This window comes from Monopterus albus, unplaced genomic scaffold, assembly GCF_001952655.1.
Source record: "Monopterus albus unplaced genomic scaffold, M_albus_1.0 scaffold132.1, whole genome shotgun sequence".
NCBI classification, from domain to species: domain Eukaryota; kingdom Metazoa; phylum Chordata; class Actinopteri; order Synbranchiformes; family Synbranchidae; genus Monopterus; species Monopterus albus.
Window position 1 is genome coordinate 1,256,845 of NW_018128012.1, and position 21,022 is coordinate 1,277,866.

General features: G+C 42.2%; 1 protein-coding gene across 1 annotated transcript in view; it reads left to right on the top strand.

The window, feature by feature from the left end:
- The window catches only part of LOC109967600 (plexin-B2-like), a 146,331-nt gene that overhangs the window by 45,230 nt on the left and 80,079 nt on the right, over nt 1-21,022 (top strand). Inside the window, exon 2 of the mRNA XM_020613309.1 lies at nt 392-449. The gene's annotated coding sequence lies outside the window, so the exon portion shown is untranslated. The remainder of the gene's footprint in view (nt 1-391; nt 450-21,022) is intronic.

The window sequence follows — 21,022 nt, forward strand, 5'->3', positions numbered from 1 at the left end:
ACGACAGCTTGTACCTCGTGGCTTCACTTTTGTTCATTTACACGTTTACGCTGTAATTGGCTGCTCAGGCTGATGAAACTCTTACTACACCCCATGGGGGGATTCTTATACCGTGAAGCTCCTATTTAAGCTAAAAATTATTTCCTGAGAATTTCAGCCAGCGGTTGTTTCTAAAGTTCAAACAGTTGCTGTTTTCACCAGCCGTGTGTGGATATACGTTTTGCATCAGTATTAGTTATTTGTTTGAAGATATAAACCTTTGGCAAATTACTGCAGTACTCCTGTTAAGAGGACATTTATATATAATGAATTTTTTTCTTTGTGTGAATAATGTTTACATGAAATTCAGTTTAACCAAATGACTAACAAATGTAAATTGTGTTTTGTGTAGGAGAGGAGGGTGAGGTGGTTCATGTCATCAGAGTTCAACAGGCCTGAACAGTGAGCAGGTAAGGAAGGAGGATTTTATTAAGTCTTGACTTGTTTCATCTCTTTTGTGTGGTTTAAATTACTTGTTCATAGGGATGTAAGGGATATTTGGAATTTTGCAACATTGTGATAGAAAAATTTCTCGATAACTTTGTGGGACGGTCACGGTATCTGCCAGGATGTTACATGGTTGTTTCGTTAATATAACTATGTTCAGCTCCCAGAATTTGAAACTGACATAGCGGACGCTCCATCGTCGACTTTTAGAGCTGTTGTGTTGCAGCACTTCAGTTTTCCTGGTTCAGCAAATGGCACAGGCGGAATAGAAGCAACAACTTGCAGACACTGCCAGATAAAGACAACACTAGCCATGTTTAGGACTGAGACTGTTCTGGGGACACAGCTGTATTCTACATTTTATAGAGATGGGCAAACAAACCAGATGCAAAATGCAAAACCAGATATGTAGTAACCACCCTTAAAGTCTTGCCTCTTGAAAAAGTAGACCATCATGTTTGGAAAAACACCTCCAGTAAAGCAGAAATCTCACCTTTATGTGGCCTGTCCTACTGTAGTTTGCCATCTTCTTCTCATTTGTTCTGGTGGTCAGCAGTTTGCTCCCTACTGCCCCCGGTGATCGGAGGTACTTGCTTCAGCTGGTCCAGTGCCAGAACCTCGCCACCAAACAGGAAAAGTACAACTTGCTTAGGGGAAATCAAACACTGATATTCCACTGTGATTTGTCTTGTTTACAAGATCCAGCTGCTGCAATACTGTTTTTATTTTATTTTATGAAAGGACTGATACTAACTGCTGCTTTAGATTTTGTTTTGTTTTGCATTTGTACAAACTGTTGACTCAATTTGTCAGTTTTTTTGTGCATGCTTAGGTCACGGCCAGCTACTTTGATTTTAATAAAGAAGGAGCAGGTTAAATTAAAGGGCAAACGCTACAAAAAAACAATTTACTATTTTAACTATTTAGGGTGTTTTTCATCTTATTTTTCTTCGTTTTTAAATATCATGATAAGTAATGTATCGTGGACTTTTTATCTTGGCGATACCGTACCATGAGGGTTTTTTTTATATATATATCATTACACCTCTACTTGTTCACTTGTAAAAATTCAGTGTACTTGTATTTATCTGTGCATATTTGTTTGAGGTTGCCAGACGGTGTTTGTGAACTTAACCAGCCTTTATTAGTGTTTCTGAACACTTAGTGGTTCTCTCTGGGTACTCCAGCTTCCTCCCACAGTCCAAAGTCAGCTTAGGTTGACTTGCGACTCTAAACTTCCCGTAGGATTGAGTGTGGGTGTGGTTGTTTGTCTACATGTCAGCCCTGTGACAGACTGGTGACTTGTCCAGGGTGGATCCCGTCTCTCGCCCACTGTCAGCTGGGATTGGCTCCAGTCCCCCCCCATCCCCACTTTGTTCTTGTTCTGTAATAAAAGTGAGAATTTACTTTAAAGCCTCCAAATTGTTAACTGTCAGAGGAATATTTACCCAGTATTTCACCTACCAAGTCACCATATTGTCACCTCTGAATCTTTTACTTGTCTGACTTCAGCTCCTCCTCATTAGAACTTATTATATGCTGGATATAGTTTGAATATTGTATCATAACGTATACAGAATTCAGTGTTTCCTTGATTATTGTACGACTGGTGTATTTGAATACAGTGACAGTAGTGCTGGAGGTGGCAGGTGGATGGAGCCGGTTGGAGGGAGCAAATACTTTGAGAATTCAGCACAACTAAGCAGGAACATGAAAAGTCTGGTGAAAGCGTGGGCACACACTGGTGGTAAAGAAGGCGTGTACACACACACACACACACACACAGAGACGACTAATGATTTGAATAGTTCAGATTCTTACAGTGAAAGGTTGATTGTGTTGCCCATGAAAACTTCACCTCATCTGTAAATGTGCTGATGCACTCCTTCAATGGGAAAAAATAATGTGATCTCTCCCTCTCTTATCTCGCCTCCTTTATTATATCCCAGCATTCAGATGAGTACAGCATGAGATGAGAGAATCAGTTTGTATTGAACATGGTTGAATGCGGCGCTGATGAAAGCTCATGCTGATAATAGCTTTTTCATTATGTCCTTAGCCAGGCTTGCCATTTCATTTTCTATTGCAGAGAGAGAGCCGCTCTGATTTTCACCACTGCTGCTGCTGCTTCGGGTGGCTGTTGTGTTTTTGGACTGGATTGTGTATTTGGAAAATGATTTTTTTATATTGCACTTTTGTTCGATTTAAACTCCAGGAAGAAATGGGGGTGCACGGTGTGATGGGTTGTATTAATCCCTAAAAATAGATGTGTGTGTGTGTGTGTGTGTGTGTGTGTGTGTGTGTGTGTGTGTGATTAAGAAAATCAAACTGAAGCTGATGAAGAGATGAGCTGTTACTTTTGTGGGTTATATATCCTCGATGCTGCCGGGATTAGTCATCATATCACAAGCACATTTCCTAACTTGGAGGTGCTCAGTGCAGCAGAATGGGCGTGTGTAGCATTGGCCACAAAGCTTAAACCAAAGTCAGCAAGCCGAATAAATAATAATTTGAACTGTACAGTATAATTAGTTTTAACTTTTTAGGCATTATAATAAAACTTCAAATCAATGAACTGCAAAAATGAATCTCCCGCACAGCTGCTGAAGGAGGGGGGGCGGAACTGTTTCTAAACCAAAAAAACAGTTTGTAGTTTATCATTTTAAGTCCTGTAATATTTCTGTGATATCTCACTCTGGACATGGAACGTATGTGGTACAGTTTAGTAACTTATAATGAACTGAAAACATGGTATTGCTTGAAGTACCACATTCAACATGTAATTTCTAATAGTATTTCAAATATTCATACAGGCTAGTAACTCATTTTCTTTTTGCCGTAGGGTATATAGCTCTTTTTCAAAGCAGCCGTTTTGATTTGTCACAGCAGGAAAAGCACAAGTGAAACTAATTTTGTTATGATTACCAAAATGTCTGCTGTGAAAAAAGTTTTAATTTTCATTCATATAAGGAAGTGTATCTTTTTTTTTTTCATATGATGGCAGAATAGCTTTTTAATGTGTATCTGTCCAGAGTGGGGTAAGGGATTTATCTGTCCGGTAGCAGCAAACCACGAGTCTCCATCAGTTAACCAGAATTCACTCTGTAAAACCAACAACACAACCAACACTAGTACTGGCTGATGCATTAATATCCAATTAAATGCAGTCACAAACCCGCTGCACTCAAAGGTTAATCTGTGCTGGAACAAGCCGGATCTGGATCCGGTACCTCTCAAACTGTGACCTGCACTTATTCTGACGGACCCAGCACCTCAACTACATGTGAAAAAAATGAATATATGAATAATATGTAAACAGTCCAAAGTCTGCTTTTGGTAGAACTAGTCTTAGAATTAGAATAAATACAGTAAAAGCAGGCAGTTAGGCTAATAATGCCACAAGGTAACTGGCCCGGGCAGGGCACACCGGGTCAGGTGCACATTCACTCTAATGTTATGTTAGCCATGGAACAAAAATACGAAAAAGACAGGCGAAGTTGCTAAAGCTTTTCAAGTCGCAGCAGGACAAAGCTGGTCAGAAATCAGAAGCTAAACAGGCCTCGACATGTCTGTGAACCAGATTTGTTTTGTTCCATTTAGTGCTTATGGCACAGTGGAATCAATTTATAACCTGTAACTATAATTACCTATTAACCGTAGCTTTTATATCAGACTCATTATAAAGATTCTGAAAAATTTTGTCACTATTTTTTTTTTGTGTGTTTTTTAATTACTGCTAATTTTGGCTACAGAGTCCCCCACAACAGGAACACAAAAGGCCAGAGACCCCTTCAACTCGTGCCAGACAGATGGCATCATACGAACATGACAATGCAACATAACAGCAGATGAGTCGCCCGCTGCATAATATTAAACCTGGCCTCCATGGAAAACTGTAGTGACTGATTTACATCAATTAAAAATTAAAAAGAGTTTAATGTTAACCCAAACAGAGGGGCTCAGCTTTCCCTTGTTGGTTTGTGCTGCAGTGCCCCCTAGCGGCCACGCTCAGACTGCAGCTTGTGTTATGAGGAACACAAAGACGCGTGAAACTGATCCTGTACTTTTTGTGAGGTGTGATTTGGATCGTAGATTGGAAAGTAGAAATCCACTGGAGCAGTTAAGGACAGGACAGGCAGCCAAGTCATTCATCCCCAAGGAGCAGTTCTCTCTTTCTGTTTTATTTTAAGGGCAGGAATAAAGCATGTTAAAAATGGGGAAAAGTGACACATTGAAAAACTACAGTAATAAACCAGGAAAGAACATTTTTATTCACTGAAGTCACTGAAGCTCTCTGGCTAAGTAATGGACCATCAAGGAAGAGTTGTAAATTCACATAAAGGCCACAGAGACAGCCCAGTTCCCACAGCCTGAGGACGCATCAGTCTGGAAGCTGTGGCATTTTGTTTACATGGTAAATACCTCATTGTTGTTCTCTCTGTCGGGAGAGGATTCTGGGGAGTAAAAGCCCGGTTCACTACCGTCCTGCCTGCTCTCTCCAACTCCCTCTTCCCAGAGGAATGTCAGCCATGTTGAGCAGAACCAGATGTTTGGCCCCGCCCATCCAGGGTCCGAAGGGCTGAGGTTGTGTTTGGCATCTCGTGGTTATGAATGAGTGGAACTAAGTGAATGTGAAGCAGGTAGGTATTCGCTCAGCTGTCTCCAGGGAAATAAAGGAATGTAACAGTATTGTTGCAGCATAATGTCACTTTCTAAACCTTTAGAAATGAGTTTTCCTAGATAGAGAAATGAAGGTGAGGTATTGAGGGAGGAACAGCAACAGAAGAGAGAAAGATCCACAAACATTTGACGTTTTTCTTTAATGCTCTCATATATTGGTGTTTTGTTTGGTGTATCTTAGATTTGTCTGCCCTGTCTTTTTCTCATTTCCTCCTCTTTACCTTTCTCCGACCATATCTCTGTAAGCAAAGAAATTTTTCCACCAACACGGATCTATTTAGCTTCCATTTCATTTCAGAGTCGATCCGTCTCGGCAGCCTTGATCCGAGCAAAGTGATGGAGACGCATCACATTTCCTGTTAGACTGTTAAACAGATGGCTGCAGCTCTTCTCAGCTCAGCACCTTGTCTCTCTCTTTTTCCGCTTCCGCCTTGTTTTCCTTCTGACCTTGTATTTCTCTTTTCACCTCCTCCTTCAAGGGCAAGTATATTCTTACGTTTGTGACAAATGACTACATACGACTCTGTCTTTAAAGTGTGTTGATGTTACTGCTTAACATGGACTCAGGTCAGACAGGTTTGGTAATTTAGGCTGACGGTTAACCATCAGAGCATGTGGTGCACCTCTTGGTGCTGCTCCCTAAGCTCATTGCTTTAACTAAAGGTCATATCAACATTTTTATCAACTGCTGTCTTCTCTCATCTGGTGGCTGGACAGCAAGTGGACAGAGTTCAGGGAGATTTTGGTAAGAAACTGAAGGCTAAAAGTGAGGGGGGCATGCCCCAGAGTAAACGAGAGTGTCAGTATGAGTCCCATTGATCAGTCACACAGTGGAGTCATTAACCTCTGAACCCTAAAACAGTGCAAGAGAGTCCCAGTGCATGAAGACACAGTACTGTAGGTTTAGAGGGGGATTTACACCGGCCTCATAAACAAACTAATTAACTGTGTGTGTGTGTCCATCCTCTGATCGGGTGACACAAAGCAGAAGTGCTCTGGTCTGCTCTGCTGCCAGCAGATGAGGAGAGATAGAGGGATTAGAGAAGGAAAAAGAGAGGCGGTGCATTGTGTTTGGGGAAATGGGCCAAGAGGAAGATGAGGGTGTGTTTTCAAGTGTGTGTGTGATTCACAGATGAGACCATGTTGTGCTGGTCAGTGTGGGAATTTGCTCTTTGTGCATGTGTTTTTGTTGATGGAGCATAACTTAATTCTACAAGGAAGCCAAAGCAACAGGGCTTCTGTTTCCTGTCCCAATTGCTTAAAATCCTACACAAATGTGCGTGCACACACACACACACACACACACACACGTCTACACAGTCACTGACACATTTTAAAGTAAACATTTTAAAGTCCTGTTTAAATAAAGACTAGTGCAAATAGTTTTAACATTCACTGTCTTTAATAGCTACAGTTGCAGTCAAAATTGTGTGCGCAGTATTTGTTTGGCCTCCGGACGTCCCCCCCCCCCCCGCCACTACTGGCCCATGACCCATAGTGTGTAAGTGACTGACAGAGACACTTTTTTTTCATCTGGCACGGAGGTCAGACAGAGAGCAGAGGATGTCCCCTACCTACAATCTGGACCTGCTGTGTCTGTCTGGCGTCTGTCTGCCTCGCGTTCAGCCAAAAATATTACTGCTGCTAATATAAATCATGAATCATTTATACTACAGCCACCACTCTAAATCATGGTAATAATATACAGACAATAGCCTGAAGTGTTCAGAAAAGTTTATTCATCAGATCAAAATAATGTGCAAACCCGGTCTTCAGCCATATCCCTGACATTTACTGAGAGCCAGCTGTTAAATCATATTGAGTAGAAATGAAAGAGGAGAGGTCAGTGGAGGGTGAGCTGAGAGCTGAATGCACAAGAACCCTCTGAAATTTCAATAAAACTCACGGTAATGAATTAGAATAAATGGATGTCCTCATGTTTCTGTCTTCAGTTGTGGACAAGAAGCAACCCCCAGATGTCTCAGTGGGTTTCTGTGGATAAGCAGCTGTTTTCAATGGGAAAACCTGGAGATGCTCATTCTGACTTTACTGTGTTCTTATGATTAGCATCTTTTGTAGCTGAGATAAACTATAGCAATTTTGATAATCTTACACTTATAAGAAAATATTTTAATGTGAAAATATCTCTTATGTATGTCGTCAGGTTTCAAACTGTTTTAGGGGACAGTGCTTAGAAATAACAAATACTTGGACTATTATTTTATAGTATTTAAGGATTAACCAGTGCTTGACTTTCCAGCCTGGTTTTGACCACAAGCATTTCAACAGATAACTTGGACTATTAAGGCATTATATAATAGTTACATTAGAATACATGAAATGTGACTTATTTAAATTGACGATAATATAATGTGGGGCTGCCGTATGGAGTCGTCAGAATAATGGGACAGGCAGCACGCTTGGATTTGTGTTGAAACGATGCTCTTTGAGGCAGTTTTTTCTTCATTTTTCTAGTTTCTTCTCCTTTTTTCTAGTTTACCAACAAGTCTGAGCTTCTCTCGTCAGTTAACCGCAGCGCATGTTGTTACTTTTGATACGTACCAGTCTGCAGTGATAAGTAATATAGAATATCTTATTTGCAATTCCTCTTGGAAATGTTTTTCCAGCGCGTTCTGTTAACTTCCTAGTCCCATTCGAGTTTCGTTAGAGAAACAGTCAGTAAATGGCTGTGTGTTACACTTTAATGGAGATGGGTGAACAACCCGGATGTACATGCAAAATCATGCACATTATCGTGACTGTTAAAGTAAAAGTAGGCCACAACCACTGAAAACACTTGTAATAAAGTACAAATCTCACCTTTATGTGCACCCCCCCCCCCCCCCCCCCCCCGAGAAGACGATCTGTCGTGGGCTGCCTTCAATTGGCTGACAAAAAATAAAAACAAAGGTTCTACTAGAAGAGTCTCAGTCGACTCGGTCAGCGCTGGGGGCAGCCCTAGTATGAATGTTCATTTAGAACTATTTGTACTGTTTTATGCCTGTTTACATGTAGGTACCACAGCCTATTAACTAAAGGCCTCAAACTGTGTTTGTCGCTCCAGGCAGATATATTTTTTCTTTCTGTCCAAAAATGGCTCGTCAGATAATAAAGAAATAAAAATCTGCCTCTCCCAAATAGAAAATGGCTAAAATGAAAACATGGTTATGAGATTAAATAGACATTAAACCTTCTGAAACAGAGCTGAGCTAGTAAACAAATCTTTGATTAGGTGTGTATCCTCAGGATATAAATCCATCTGATAAAAGCTGAAGAATGGATCTGTCTGCATCCTTTGCTTCTATTCCTTTGGGCTACTTAGACCCCAGCCTTTTCTCATTTTGTACATCTTTCTCACTCTGGCTGTGATTTAAAAAGTAATCTTTTTGTTGTGCTTATCATAATGTGATAACTTGTCAAGTGAGCGGTGTGGCTGCTCTCTAAAGCCCAGATAATGAATATTTATTGTCTTTATGGATTTCAAGCTAGTTCCTGATGACGGAAGGAAGCATTGTGTCAACTGATGCTTTGCCATCTGGATATTTAGATGCTGGATGTTAAATGTTAGAACATATGGACGCGCACTCACACAAACAAACACACATGCATGAGTCGGCTCTGCTGTCCAGAAGCATATGGTTCTTTGAGATAGAGTGGAGACAGACTGGGCCGTTCTGCTGGATGGCACCGGGGGCCTCGGCGTTGTTAGAAGTGCTGCCAAACAAACTTCACCACACACACGTTCATAGTCTCGCCTCACTAACCGCTTTGCTACTCGTTTCAATGCGGAGTGACAGGCGGCAGGGTGACATTGTGTGTGCAGGAGAGGCGAGCGGCGTCCTCGTCTGCGTCTGACAGTGTGAAATGAAAATGAAGATACCTGTGAACTGAGTTACCACAGGCGCATTCTGCAGCATTTGGGCCTCGGCTGGTTTTTGTTCATTATACGCTCGCGTGTCTGTTTGGTTGTCTCCTATGAAGATTACTCTCCAAATTGATTTTTACTTTATCTTCTCAGTTAAAAAGTTCCTTTTATTTTAGAGCCTGCTGTGTCTATAAGTGTTAATGTTATCATTATGAGAGAAAAACTGAGGTTCTCTTCCCGTATTACCACAAATTAAATGCCTTGTTTAATTCGTACCCTGATGAGGGCTCTATTTAAAGTCAGGCTGAGCCCCGGCCTTTTGTTATTATTCCAGGCAGTAATATGCTTTTCTCTCTGACAGATAATACATGATTTCTGGCAGTTTCTGTGAATTAATTACAGTATGTCTAATTAACATTGCCATCGCTGCGTTGTGAATATAAGCTGGGCTTCTCCTTTGATCCACTGCGTTTTCTGTGGCAGCAGCAGTTGAGCCCAGTTTCATTATACCTGAAAGAGTCTGTACCAGCGTTTGATGTTTACCATGAATCCGAAGCAGCAAACTGCACAACAACATAGTTGCTCCGAAATGCCTTTCTCTGTAAACGTCACTTCTCTAATGATGGCATCGCATTGAACCTCGGTGAATAGAATTGAAGTCACAACGCAGTAAGATGGGATTAAATGAAGACATGCAACTGACAGTTTTGTATCACAATGTTTGAGGAAACGTTGGGATTGTTGCTCTGACCTGTGACACACCAAGCCGACAGTCAGCTGTTGGCCGCCGTTAGGGAGTGTTTGTCGCCCTCATACTCACGGTGTGTCCTGCAACGTTGGCACTAGTTGGGCCCTGTCGACCGATTTGGCATCTGACCTCGTGGGTGATGGAGACCGCTCTGATTGGCTGTTGGACTTAGCAAATCAGTGCACTAAAAGAACAGTTTGAGAAACCCTCTTCAGCCTGCCACTGTAGTTTTGTGTATGAAAGCTGCTTTGTTTACAGTTTGTGTTTCCACAGTTTAGCTCTTCTTCGTTACATTTCTGAATGATGAATACAGGTACTGCCACCTGCTGGTAGCAGGAGCTGTTTCTCTCATGCTGGCGCAGAACGTACGTGCTAGTCAGTCGTTCAAGTGCCACTTTTTCAACCCAACTGGTTCAAACAAAGCCGACATGAGGCGACACAACAGTCCGCCCAAGTCCCTGCTAGTTCTTCCGTGTTGGCTTTGTGTGTCTCTGCCCTTAAGCTCGTCAAATGGAGTTGCATTAAGGATATGAGCCCCACCCTGTCACCTGGTGCTGACCTGTAATTTGAGTGGCCGTCCCCAGGCCAGATTCCTTTGGGTTTCGGCAAACCCAGGCAGATATCAGGTGACCGGTGGTCCAAGATGCTAATCCCAAATTAAGCCAAGCTCTTTTTTTATAACGTGTTTGTGTTTCTTTCAGAAGAGGAAGGTGGTTGATGTCATCAGAGGTCGGCAGGCCTGAACACTGAACAGTTACGCGTGGACTCTAACTTGTCAATCCTTCCAATTAGTTATTTTCCTTCTTACTTGTTCTCAATATAGTTTTTAATTTCACTCTTTCATTTTGTGTTTTGAACTTGTGCTGTTTCTCCTGATTTTTAACATTTTCCCTCCTCTGCTGTCTCTGTACCGTAGGTTTGTGCTTGTGTATGGTGGGGAAGGAGGGTTGAAGGGTTAATTAGAGGCTCCAGGCTGTTTTTTAAGAAATGAATTTTTGCTGTGACTCTGCTGCTCCTCATTCAATACAGTTCACACATATTAGCCAGTCAATGACACGGTGCACGGCCCCCTCTCTGACTTGTAGCACTTTTCCTTCTTATATCAACTCCATGGTGTTGTCAAGGCAGTTCTCAGGGGACTGAAGCAGAAATACCTGCAATGCACAAACAACACGACATATTCTAATACTGCAGTGCAAAAATGTCTGTACTGTTGGAGACAGGAACCTCATCGACACCAACTTTGAAGCAGTGTGGACAGGACCAACAATACAACACCCACACTAAGACTTAGTTATCTAGGCTAAGTAGATGTCAGCCTCAGGTGGATCAGGGACTACAGTAAGACCTTCATACCCAGACACACCCCACAGGTCTTCTTCGCTGTCCTGACTGGAGCTGGTCTAGCTTTCATGCTCTCTTGTCCATCTTGATTCTGGGTGATTTTCAGCATTGTTCTTGGTCTCTCATTCAGATGTGACCCAACAGAACCTGGTGATGATAGCAGCAAATGATGACTGTGGCTGCATCATACTGTATTTGATGAACTGTTATACAGCTGGAGCCTGACTGACATCTTTCTAGACTTAGCCAGCCACTGTCAGTTTTACTGAATTGGGCGTCATTATCCAGATTGGGGTGTTTGACTTTATTTCTTCAAAATGGATTTAACTTTCATCTGGAATTAAGAACACGGGCAACATATCCTTAAGCCTATAACTGCAAAAGTGTAGCTGATGGACGTTTAACTGCATCATGACCAAGACATTGGAGGGTGAACGCAGATAGAAATGGCTGCTTTCTTAAATATTTATGCTGAAATAATGTTGATATAATTTTCAGTGAGAATGTGCAGGTTATTGAGAAATCACTCTGATTTGTAACATACACAGCCAGAAAGCATGGAACTAATCACTGACAGGAACTGGGCGTTGTGAGCAGTGTCATTTTGTACACACCTCATATGATACAACTTATGGGTTGTAAGGTGCATTCTGTGAATAATCTACGTGAAGTTTACAGGGGAAATCTTATTAGGATCAGTATCCCATTTTTGGAGTGGTGCTGCTATACATTTATCTGTGAATAGAAATAGTTTGTAAATGTGTGACAGTATGAGTTTGTACTGACCCACTGGTGAGTTGCTTTTTGACCAGGAGCCAGTTGTGTTGGCTAAAGCATTTCTCAGTCACTGTACAGAGGCAGCCTCGCCCTGGAAGTGGATCTGCACACGGACAGCCTTTCTTCACAGTACGTTATTATACACCCTTAATGATCAGGGACATTAAACTGGTATGATGCTGAAAGGCACATTTGACTCCATTTAGGCTTTGGTCTGTGAATACGAACGGCACAGGTTCATCTTCAGTTTGGGTGCTTCTTTTTGTCTTGTACAGATTTTTAGGTACACGAAGACACACACACACAAGGAAACCAAGTGTTCCCACACTGATTACCTGCCACAGTAATGGTTGTAATGCCTTGTTTCTGTTACTGCCTGCAGGGTTATTTTGGCCATTTAAAGCTTTTTCTTTCCCAGTTCATAACCCCCAGTGAGTAAACAGTGTTTATCTTTTCAGAGGCTTTTTCACCCTCTGAGAATCAGTCCAGCCTTTTGGGGGAAAACGTTAAATTGTTTAGAAAACAGTTTGACAAGTTTAAAGATGTCATTAGTCCAGTAATTTAGTAGCAAACATGTTGCTGTGGTCCCAAATGAACTGGTGGATTTGAATGGCTGCTTTATATGATCTGCCTCTGTGCACACGGTCTGCCAGCTCAGATTAAAGTATTGCTGTGTGTTTTTTTTCCTCCGCTTTGCCTTCTGTCTTCCATCCATCACTGTTTCCCTCTTGCCCCTGTGTTGTCAGTTTCTCATTCCCCTCTGTCATCTGTGCTTTTAAATAGTTCCTGTTCCCATAAACGTCTCCATTTTCTCAGCCCTCCTGTGGAGCTTGTAGCTTGTCACTCTCTCAGATCTTATTAAGGCAAATACAAGGGTCTGTGTGTGTGTGTGTGTGTGTGTGTGTGTGTGTGTGTCGGGTGAGTTTTAAGATATCAGTCTCTCAGGGTCAAGTCCTTCATCCCACTCTCATACCAGGGGTGTACAGCATACAGCTGTTCAGTTCAGCCCTTATTGGCTGTGATTTTGATCGTCAGGAGCTTTTCATGTCTTTGCTCCTGAATAAATATCACAAACCACAGTTGTATGAGTTCAGATGTCCTCAGCGTTCATCATCTCCAGTTCATGGCAACAAATACATGTCAGATAGTTTGTACGCACCTGTAAGCAGAGCTGTTTGTGTTACAAGCTGGACTTGAGCCATTGGCCCCTGAGTGGGGACTTGACACCTGGCTTGGACTTGTCCAAAGTGACTTTATGCTTCTTTTGACACGACTCGATCTTTAACCAAGTCTTGTCTCAGCTGACATGGGAGCTAACTCAACTACCGATAAGACTTCACTTGGACTTGTCACAATAGACTTGGTCTTTGTGCTTCAATCTGAAGTTTAAAAGCTTAAAATGATCATTGTATAAAACCAGACACTTTTGAGCATCAGTAAAAATCCACAGTGCCTCCTTTCTCATCAGCCTCCTGCTGTGGTGTTTCCTGGGGACAGCTGTTGCAGAAGAAGCCCGGCAGAAGGTTCCAGCAGGGGGGAGTCAGGCTAGATGAGGCCCCTGCTCTAGCTGAGGCTACCATGGGCCTCAGGGTACAGCAACTACTAAGGCAGTGCATGTAGAATGAAATGAAATGTACGTCTCCTGGAAAACTGTATCTCAAAATAGCAAACATAAAACGATAGTTTTATACTTAAGTATATGAAAGGATGTACAGTGTGAGCTGTGACATTTAAGAAAAGAGTGTACAGGAGCACACAGAACGGACTGAAAAACACACATATGATGCATTTGAACTGTGAGAAGGAACTAGATGTAAAGTTGGTATAAAAGACACAGTCCAAAGGTTAGTGAGGAACGCTCACATGATGAACTTTGACCTGTGTGCTGCAATTTTTTGGTGCAATTGGTGAGTTTTCAGATGTAAGTATCTTTTTTTTAAAGGGTGAGTTTGAGTTTATGGTCTTATACAGTACACTATACATATGTTCACCGGCTTGTGAATGCAAATATCTAATCAGCCAATCACATGGCGGCAACTCGGTGCATTTAAACATGGTCAAGACGATGTGTTCAAACCGAGCATCAGAACGGGGAAGAAATGTGATTTAAGTGACTTTGAACATGGCGTGGTTGTTGGTCCGAGTATCTCAGTAAGTGCTGATCTACTGGGATTTTCTCTAGGGTTTGCAGAGAATGACCTAAACACCAGTGTGCAGCAGTTCTCTGGGTGAAAACGCCTTGTTGATGCCAGAGGTCAGAGGAGAATGGGCAGACTGGTTCGAGCTGATAGAAAGGCAACAGGAACTCAAATAACCACTCGTTACAACCGTGGTGTGCAGAAGAGCATCTCTGAACGCACGGCACGTTGAACCTTGAAGCAGATGGACTACAGCAGCAAACAGGAAACCGAGGCTACAATTTACAAGTGCTCATCAAAATTGGACAATAACATAGAAGATTGGAAAAACGTTGCCTGGTCTGTTGAGTCTGGATTTCTGCTGTGACATTCAGATGGTAGAGTGAGAATTTGGAGTAAACGGCATGAAAACATGGATCCATCCTGCCTGGTATCAACAGTTCAGGATGGTGGTGGTGGTGTAATGGTTTGGGGGGTGTTTTCTTGGCACACTTTGGGCCCCTTAGTACCAACACAGCATTGTTTAATGGATGAGATTTGTAGGAAAATAAAATAGAAAATCTCTTTAAGCACTTCATCAGAGAGAAGCAACCTTTGATAGACTTTCTGTGAGCAGCTCTTAGAAGATTCAGTCTAGAAAATCTTCTGAAAGCCACATCTGTCAAACTGTTGTGAATGATTAATATCACCACAGGTTCAGTAATCACAGGTTTGTGCACGGACCCAAACTATAAGATCTGTGGGTAACGAAAGAAAGCTTTCATTAAGTCGTTTCTTTCTTGACAGTCTTCATCGCTCCCCTCCCATCTGCTGCTGGAGTTTTATCCATGATTCAAACATGATGTGTGCGTGTGCGTGTGTGTGTGTGTGTGTGTGTGTGTGTGTGTGTGTGTGTGTATCTGGCCGTCTAGCTGTTGCGTTTGGATTCAGTCCCAGAATTGTGTCACCACATGAAGTTTGAGGTGAGTGGGTTTGACTGGACTCCATTTTTGTCTGTCAACATGCACAGATGGCAAACATCTCCTCAGAACTGCCAGATCTCATTTCATGATATTCTCTTAATCAGCTCATTAATTCATATCCTTAATGATGTGGGTCGAGGGGAAGGAAGGATAGAGGGGAGAGAAGGAAATGTAAAATGGATGGATGAAAGCCGAGTGAAAGCTGCGAACAGGAAAACAACAGGACAATGAAGGTGGAAACAGTGAGCATAGTAGGATGGAGTGAGAAGGAGCCTTAGAAAGCAAAGTTGATGACTGGGAGCAGACTTTTATCAGCTGCCAACTGGAACTGGGGTGTGTTTATGCGAGTGTGGTGTGACTGAACAGTTTCAGGATTGCTGCCAGTGTTTCAGTTTGTATGGATGTGTGTGTGTTGTGTTTGGAGGGTGTAGGTGAACGGATGCTTCATGTGTGGGTTTTGCTTTGTGCGAACCAGCAGAGTGTGGCTTCTCTCTGCCCCATGGTGGAAAGCTTTATGCTCTTTTCTTTTAGCTGCTCCAGGTTACTGTGGGTTTGGACCAAAGAAGAAGAAAAACGGCTCTGCTGTTTGTTTTGCCACCATATTTGTTCACATTGCTGTTTTTGCAGTGAACTGAGATGCAGATTATTTATTTCTGCAAATTGCTTTTAAGGTTTTTGTGGGAAATTTGTCCCGTCTCTTCCTCCTCCTGTTTCTTCTAATAAAGGCTTCGTCATGGGAACATCTGGTTCAAGTTTTGTCCTTTTTCTAAGCATCTGAAATTCTTTCAGTAGGCGTTCGGACTGAAAACTGCACTGTGGTGATGTGGGTGTGATGTTTTACGTACCAGGGAGACAAAGCAACGTGATTCAGGAGGTCCAGATGGACTAACAGTCCATGGGATTGAAGGCATCCAAGCATTATGAAGGACAGTTTTGTTGAAACATTACATTTTTCTGTGGAGACCATCATAAAGAGTGCAATGTTTACGGTACATCTGCCACGTGCATGTCCTTACTGTGTGCTTTTAAGTTTTACCGCTACAAGGTCTGTTAACCATCAGCTGCTTTTTTGAGTGTGCTTCCTTAGGGCAGAGACACACCAAGCCAACACATGAAAGAACTAGCATCGCTTCACGTTGGCCGTGTCTGGGCCGGCCAGGTTGAAAAAATGGCACTTGGCTGTCGTCTGCATGGTGCGTTCAACAGCCAACTAGCGTGTTTGTTCTGCGCCTGTGTGGCAGAAACAACTCTCCCTACCAGCAGGTAGATGTGAACAGAGCAGCTCTCGTTCAACAGAGAATTTATCTGATCAGAAGTTGCAAAAGACTCTGCCGTTCTCTGCTCTTGGTCTTTTGGTTGTGGATTGAGAAAGGAGGTCATGGAGACCAAGGAGGAAAACTAAAGAGAAACTGCACTAAATGGGTGGCGTTATGGAAACTACAGTGACAGGCTGAAGGGGCTTTCCCAAAGCTTTCTCTTCTTGTGCATCGTTTCGCTAAGCTCCACAGCCAATCAGAATGACCTCTCTTTCACAGACGAGGCCCAACCGGCTGAAAAGCCACCGACAGGGGCCACTAGTGCCAACGGTGCAGGACACAATACAAAGATTAGCCCCAACAGACGCTCACTGACGCCCTGACAGTGGCTACAACTGACCATTGGCTCTGCCCTTAAAGCGATTGTATCAAAAAGAGCAGAAGCGTTTCACCTCGTCTCACATGACTTCTTCCAGGGAGAGTAGAAAAGTCAACGCTCCCTCTGTGCCACAGGGTTTTGTATTTCTCTAAACTTTCATGTCTGAGTGGAGTTTTGTCATAGAGGTGAGCTTTGTGACAGTGTCCTTCGCTGACCCATAAGAATTCATAAATTAGTTGCTTATTTTTTGCTACATTATTCCAGCAACTCCCATCTGATCATCTGTGGTCTTTGACAGTAAGGATGTCCAGGGTCGTGCTGCTGACCGAGCGCTCGCTCTGTGCTGGTCAAAGTTATTTGAGCAGCTGCGTCTTTTCTTCTCCCTTGTGTGCCGGTTCCCGGCCCGTGCACCCTGAGGTGTTGATTTTTGGATGTAATATATCTATGGTAAACGTGTGCACGTGGTCCACAGCAGCACTCTGCTGTTACCCCGCAAGGACCAACTGTTTCATCTTTTTGATCACAGACGTGGCTAAATCTTGACCTGCAGCTCATTTTTATTATACATGAACTTTGAAATGCTGCGGAGTCGGGGAGAAGTGAAGAAGAGGAGGGAGGAGGTAAAGCACTGAAGGAGACTCTAAGCTATCTGCTACATATACAGTACGCTTTTATGGACAGCTGCAGGGACCCTCTGATGGCTTCAACAGCTTAGTTCACTGCTCTCTGCAGCCTCTTTCTCTCTCGTTCTCTTCATTTCTTACTTCCAGAAAGGACTCGGTGTGTGTGCTGTGTAGCAACAGGTTCAGGGCTAATGCCTTTCACAGATGGTGCCGATCTCTGTGGAGCTCTGCTGACTCATACACAGTGATACAGTAACTGACAAGTGACCTCTTTCCTGCCTCTCTCAAACGGAAACAGACGTTCTCTGTGCATGCGAGTTTAATCTTCGTGGAAGTGGCTCGTTAGTTATTTCTCAAAACTTTTACACAAACATTGGTGTCTTGAAATCACAGTAGAATTTAATGGTTTAACAGACTGAGAAGTAGTGTTTTTTTGTCTTGGCTGGTTGAGTTTGATTGTTAATTATTGACATTGGAAATCATAGTTTGAATCTCTTAGGACAAAGTCCACATACAGTTGTGTGCGGAGTTGTTTCAGGTTTAATGACGACCACACGGTGTGATCGAAAGGTTTGGAAAATTTCCAGATAACAAACATCAACTCAAGTGAGTAGTTCAAGTGCCCTGGGAAGTTGGAAACAAAAACATGTTTGTGCCAGCTCTGCCTGTTTAGAAAGTCTGAAATCTCAGCAGCCGCTGAGGGAACAGTGCAACACTCACAAGCCTCTGCTCATACATACTGTAATTGTTTTGTGCTGAGAAATAAATTCACTTTGACTCTTCTGACTCGCTCTGTCTTTATTTACACAGGCATCCTTCATTCTGTCAGGATCCATCAGAGTAGGTTTGTGTGCATCATCTCTTTGTGGTCATGTGGTTTGGAAGGTTTCCAAATATGGACTGCCTGTCTCCCTAGGGTGCCGCCCTTGATGTTTGATTGACACGTCATTAATTACCTCGTTAGACCCCAGAGAGCATCTGACCTTTGTATGTTGAACAATATGAGGAGGTTTAGAGGAGACACCTGTCATACTGCTGAGACTTCAGGTTATGAATAGATCTGATTTGTTTTAGCAGTGTGATGACTGTTTGTCAGATAACCTAGGGAGTTAAAACATCTTAGTTTAGTGCTGAAATGATTGTCAGCAATTCTGATCATGTTTGCTGTTTCTCAGCTTTTCTTTGTTTTTATACCTTGAAAGGTTTTTGATTGTTAGTTGAACAAAACAAGCAGTTGGATGTCTCTGAGTTTGTCCAGTACTTTGGTCAATGACCAAAAACTAAGACAAACTGATGACTTTCTCATCAGCTCTGCTCTGTGTTTGTTGCTAACTAGCATGCTAACCTGCTAAACTAGGATGGTGACAATGGTGAGCGCACCTGCTAAACAGCATTCTAGCAGTGTCACTGGGTACATCCCAAGTTTCCTATAAGCACGCAGGTGCTTATAGGAAACTTTATCAGAGATCAGTTGGTGATTGGACGCTTCAAATGAAGGACTGTCTCATGTCATTAATAACATGTTTCCTTGAGCCCCTTTTCCTCACAATACAATTTACATGGAGGATGGTCTCGTGTAACGAATTCTAGGTCGACTGTTGTAGGCACAATCTTATAAGAGACATGAGATGCCCCCGTTGCGTACATGTTAGCATGCTGGCATTAGCATTTAGCACATGGCCTCACAGAACTGCTAGAACATCTTTAGAGTCTTCAGTTATTTATTAAGCAAAAGTCAAAGCATTTACTCTTTTCATCTTCTTAAAAAGGAGGATTTATTACTTTTCTCTGTTTAATAGCAAATTGAATATCTTTGAGTCCTGAAGCACTGGTCAGACAAAAATAAACAGTTTGAGGACTTGTTTTGGAGCTTGTGAAATGTCTGATGAGCTCTCTTTGCTATTGTATGTAATAATAATGTTGATTACTAAAGGAAATGCCAGACACAGTATATTCATGGCAAAAAGAATAGTTAATTGTAACCCTAGATTATTTTATGCCAAGTTAGTTTTTATTTGTATACTCCAGTTTCACAAACTGGCCTCAGGGGGCTTCAGTCTGTGCAGCATACAGCACCCTCAGTCCTTAGACCCTCGAAATGGATCAGGAAAAACTCCCAGTGTTTGTATATTGGCTACAGGATAAGGCCTGTGTGTTCAGATACACAAGGGTACGAAGTTTAAAGTGCATACAGCATCAAAATTAATGAACTAGGAAGTCACAGCACAGAGAGAGGAGTGCGCACACACACACGCACAAAGTCAAGAAATGAAAGAGACAAATCAAGTGATGTGATATAAAAAGCATCAGGATAATTACAAACACACATCTGTCAGTCAATGCTGCGCTCACCCTTTCTGACAGCTTCCTGACTCCTGCAGCGTGTGTGTGCGTGATTTCAACTCCTTTGTATTGTGTGTGTGTGTGTGTGTGTGTGTGTGTGTGTGTGTGAGACCACTGTGGTCTGTGACAAATGAATGTTTTATTTTTCATCAGGAAGCATGAACGCTGCCAGTGTGGTGTGCTTTTTTTTTTCCTCATTCAGATTTTCTTTGGAAGCATCTGGGAGAATAAAATTGTTCTGTAAAGATTATTTTATTTCCCTTAGAACTACATTTCTGTGTGTGTGTGTGTGTGTAAAATTCCATTCAGCTATTCAAACATTTTCCAAAAGCTTCAGGATGCGTTGAGTAAAATAATGAAACTACTTCCTACAGATTTTTTCCACCCTGCTCTCTTTTTGCTCCCAACCTCATATTTGCTACGGGCTTGATTTTTAATCTCACTGATCATTTTGATCTCCTGAGTTGTTGGCTGTCATCGAATTGAATTAAACCACTTCTGATGGGAGCACATCCCTGTCAGTTGGAACTGACAAACTGAAAGTGCTTTTTCCCACTTTATCCTTTCTGTTTGTTCATCAGGGTGTTTGTATGTCTTGACTTTACAACATTACCAAATAAGTGAAGGTGGATTTTAGTGAGTTTTACATTCAGTGTTATCAATCAGTGGTTTCTGTGGCTTTGTGACATGCTGCCATTACTTTCTTGATGCCGTGCGATTCCTGGTGAAGCAGGTTTTTGAAATGGAATATTAGACAAATGTGGAAACAAAACTGAATGACAACTACAGTATGGAGAGCAAGACGTTGTTCATTTTACTGCCTGGGTCACATGCCAAGGAGGTTCCACACTTTTCAATCTGCACTTTTTCTGGACTCTAATTCCTGTTTCCTAGCTGTAAAAACAACTGGGAAACAATCACAACCTTCCAGAAAAATGGGTGAAATAGTCAGACAGATGCACAGGTGACTGTTGTCGAGAAGTGGGGAGACAGGAACTTGAAGAGCACAATAATGTGGATGTAATTCCCAGTAATATTAGGATTGGCGTGTCTACAGGGGTAGACAGGGGTCAGAGTTTTCTCTCCTTGTTTCATCACATGCTGTATGTAGAAGTAAAATAATCCAGTAACTCACAAAATAAAAACTACATTTTGAATAACAGTTCTGGAAAAGGCCGCACCAATGTTTATCTTCATTTTGTGCCGTTGCCTGTCCCATTTCTTTCTGTCTTTATTTCTTTGACGAGTCACGCCGTCTTCCTTTGTCTTGTGTTAAAGTTTAACTATGATCCTCCATTTCTTCAACTTCTAGTTCTTAAACTCACGACGGTGCTTCCTCTTGTTTCTAACATTCTGATTTAATCAAGTGTCTTCAAAGCTGCTACTTCAATGTGAAAATATGAAATTCACACTTTAGAGCC